The 3,785-nt window shown below is 57.3% G+C and overlaps 1 long non-coding RNA gene across 2 annotated transcripts; it reads left to right on the forward strand.

Moving 5' to 3' along the window:
* The first annotated feature begins 519 nt into the window (after positions 1-519).
* Positions 520-3,106, forward strand: LOC102468182 (uncharacterized). Of its 2 annotated transcripts, none has more exons than XR_003547633.1 (3): positions 520-1,399; positions 1,892-1,968; positions 2,291-3,106. It is a non-coding gene; the product is annotated as an uncharacterized LOC102468182 (long non-coding RNA). The 2 variants fall into 2 exon arrangements; XR_337190.3 differs by having other exon boundaries at positions 2,514-3,106.
* Positions 3,107-3,785: the final 679 nt, after the last annotated feature.

A 3,785-nucleotide genomic window follows, 5' to 3' on the forward strand; every position in this document is an offset into this window, starting at 1 on the left:
GTAGGGAAGAAGCTGTTTCAGAACAGAAAGGAGGAGGGAGAGCTACAGTCCCTACGACAAGGACACCGGGCCCTTCTGATCACCAGGCCCAGCGAGGGGTGCAGGCGAGCCCGTGACGGACAGCCATTGCTTCTGCAGCCACAGCTCCCGAGAGTATGAAGTGATGTCAGCGCATACATTCTCAAGTCCTTCCCAACTTTAATGATTTGAGATTTGGGGAAGAAAGCTCTTTATCAAAGCATAGAGAGTCGTGGCCCACCGCCCCGCCCGGGCTGTCGGGCTTGGTGCTGCCACGTTCACCGGCCAGGCTGGGCTTGTGTTTGCTCCTTTCGCAGTGAGTTCCGGCTCTCAGGTTTTCTGACTTCCGACCGACCGGTGTGCTGATAAGGTTCTCCGTGCGTGGACGCTGCTTGGGGTGTAAGTGCGTCCACAGCGGGCCACCCGCCCCGTGCATTGGGCTTGACTTTTTTTTTTTTTTTTTTTCAGCCAAACTGACTTAAATATCATTAACCCAAAAAGGTACCAAAGGGGACGCATCGGCTGTTCTGGCTCCACTCAGCCTCACTCTGCTACTCACACCAGGGCCAGACTTCCCTGTGGGCCGAGTCTGACAGCCCTAGCCCCGACCGGTCTCCACACAGAGGTCCCTCCCACGTCCTAGCCCTGACTGGTCTCCCCAAGGACATCCCAGCCCTAAACCGCAGCCAGTCTTTATGCTGATGTCCCAAGGAGTCCCATCGGACTCTAGGACTGATGCTCAAGGACGACGTCTTCCCAGAGCCTGTAGCTGATGCCCTGGATGGGGACGGCTTCCCCGCCATCACACATGGGCACTTCTCTGTCTTCAGGGACACCCTGCCCCTTTTCCTGGATCTCTGTGCATCCTGTCTGCTATGTAGTTCTGTGACCCCAACTTCACAATCAATAGCTTCTGCAGGAAACCTACCGAGTACGGGAAATGCCATGTTAAAGTAAAACCCACACGTAAGCGTAGTCTCCAGTTCACCCTGCAACAGCTCACGGACGCCCCGCTGTGGGTCGTTCTGATGGTACAGCGATACTTCCCTCTAAGGCGACTTTCAATTTCTTTCAATTTCTGTTCAATTTCTTATTAACTACAACAGAGGCAGGATCTGTAGGGAAGACTTTGCAGCTAAATGATGTCAGACATGAAATAAGGAAACCAAAGTGGAGGATGATTTGACAGCTCACAAGCAAAGTTTGAGCTCTAACCCCTGGTTGCAGCCCCAGCCCTGTGAGGATTCACGAATGGCGCTTCTGATGAAGCCACCCGTGCTTCCCGTGGTGAACACAGGGGCCGTCTGTCATGTCCCTCCAGTGCTGTTCCTGTCTGTGAGGAGCCAATGGACAACCAGCTCTTGGGCAGCTCCATGTCTCAGTAAGCGAGAGACAGAGATGACTCCAGGCAGGATTCTGGGCACCGCTGCTCCTGCACAGTGGGTCAGAACCAAGCACTAGATCTCTGGACCATGTCACTGTAGTTGATTTGGTTCACAGGGGTCAGGACAAAGTGGCCCCATGGTGGAGGAGTGTGTCACATTGTGGCATTCTCTCCATGGTGATCACGGGCGTCTCCCGTGTCTGGGGTCATCTCACGGTGATCGCGGGCGTCTCCCATGTCCGGGGTCATCCCACGGTGATCACGGGCGTCTCCCGTGTCCGGGGTCATCCCACGGTGATCGCGGGCATCTCCCGTGTCCGGGGTCATCCCACGGTGATCGCGGGCGTCTCCCGTGTCCGGGGTCATCCCACGGTGATCGCGGGCGTCTCCCATGTCCGGGGCCATCCCCACAATGATGATCATCCCCTGGCTGGTGTGTGTTACTTCCTCACATCTAGAGTCTTGCTCACCATCTGTCACTCGAATTAGGATGTCAGAATATGAAGACACGACAGAAGGGACCTTTCAGGGAGCCCGACGTGACTTCAAACCCATTCTGAGACCAGGTGAGTGTGCTAGAGCGTAACCAAGCGGTGTGAGTGCTTAGAGAGGGAGTCAGCTCTGTGGGGTCCTTAAAGCCAACTCTCCCTAGCTTGCCGTCTTGATTACTAGCGCTGTCCTGTAGCCAATCAAAATCTAACTTCGAACCCGGTTCGTAACTGACTTCCAACAAGGCCTTCAGCCAATCGCCAGCAACCGGCCCCCTTGTCTATGCAAGGCCCTCCATCAGACCTGCCTGTCAGTGCACCCCAGCCGGCAGGATTAGATTAGCCCGAGGGAGCCAGGAAGCTCAGCAGAGACCCAGTCCCTCAGGGGCCTCCTTTCCAGGCTTTGCACACTCGAGCAACCCCGGCTGGAGCGGAGTTAGGCCCAGGGCAGAGTGACCGCTATGCCCTCCCCCGGGCCCTGCTGACCTGGCGTTTAATAGACATTGTCTCCAAGCTCCCATCATGAACTGCATCACACGGAACACCACCCACCTCAGAGGGCTGGACTGGGTGCTGGACCTCGCTGTGCCCCTGAGCATGTGGCCGGTGGCACCTGTTCTTAGACTGCAGGCCCCGGACCGCCCAGTTGCCACTGTGGAGACAACCTCTGCCCCCCAGACGAAGACCAACCCCAGCCGGGAGGTGTCAGGGCGGACTTAGCAAAGCCTTCTCTCCCAGCCTCTGTGGAAACCGCAGCCGGCGTCCCTTACAGCAGAGGCGCATGGAGGTGCAGGGGACGGCTCCCAGTCAGTGAGAGCTTCCAGGAGTCCCGTCTGACTGGCGAGGCAGCTGTGTGGACAGCCAGGCAAGTCACCGGGAGGCAGTTAGTGATTGTTCAGAAAGAAGGTGCCGCGAGGCCCTGGCCGTGAAGGTCAAAATGAACATGAGTGTCTGACCGTGGTCTGGCATCCCCAGCAGCCTCACTGCCCTCCTGCTGAGAGCCTGCGAGAACCTCTGTCCTTCGGCAATTTGGTGTTGGACCCCACGCCCCTCTCCCTCCAGGGCCCTCAGCCCCACAGACGGTCCAGCCGAGGGGTCTCGTCCGCCTCCCTCGTGTTCTCCCTTTCTCCTCTGAAACTAGGGACGGGCCCTGAAAGTCACTCCCGGCCAAAGCCTGTTTCACATTTCGTTATGCGACTCTGCCAAGCGGCATCGACTCGCCAAATAAAGGGACATTTGAGATCCAGAGTCAGGCCAATCTTTAATGAAAAACCAACAAACATTAAAAAGCCGCCACCGAGTAGCCGGGCTGACGGTGGCCCTGCTAACTGGTGTGCACAGCCCCTTCTCGAACTGCTCGGTTCCTGGGAACTGGCTCTCCACCCAGTCCACCAAGAGGGGCCAGTCCTCTCCAGGCTGTGCCCGAGCCACCAGTTCGGGCGACATGGGTGTAGCCACCCGGTCCATGCCTCTCCACAGGGCCCTGAAGCCCGAGGGGTTAAACGCTCTCTGCAGTTCAGCTGTTTTGTAACCTGCATTGATCTATGGTGACGAAACCGCTAGGGAGTCCCTGTTCTCACTGCTGGTGTCACATCGACCCCTGACAGGCAAGGCTGGAAGGATGGAGGGAACTTCCCGAGTTGGAAATAGCTTCGCGCTGTGAGGCGATGTGCAATGACTTACGGAATCCGAGTCTTCTTTAAAAGGATAAGATGGAACGATTCCCCTCTAAGCTTACATTCTCAAAGCTTTCTAGTCAACGGTGCAGCGCGAAACCCAGCAACCCATTAGAGCTGCCTGGGTGAGACCTGGGCCCCAGCACCAGCCAGTCATGCAGAAACCGAGAAGGAGCCAGGCAGCGACTCCCGCCCCGCAGCCTCCCGCCCCCCCCCCCC

This window comes from Tupaia chinensis, unplaced genomic scaffold (assembly GCF_000334495.1).
Source record: "Tupaia chinensis unplaced genomic scaffold, TupChi_1.0 Scaffold144602_1, whole genome shotgun sequence".
Lineage (NCBI taxonomy): Eukaryota > Metazoa > Chordata > Mammalia > Scandentia > Tupaiidae > Tupaia > Tupaia belangeri.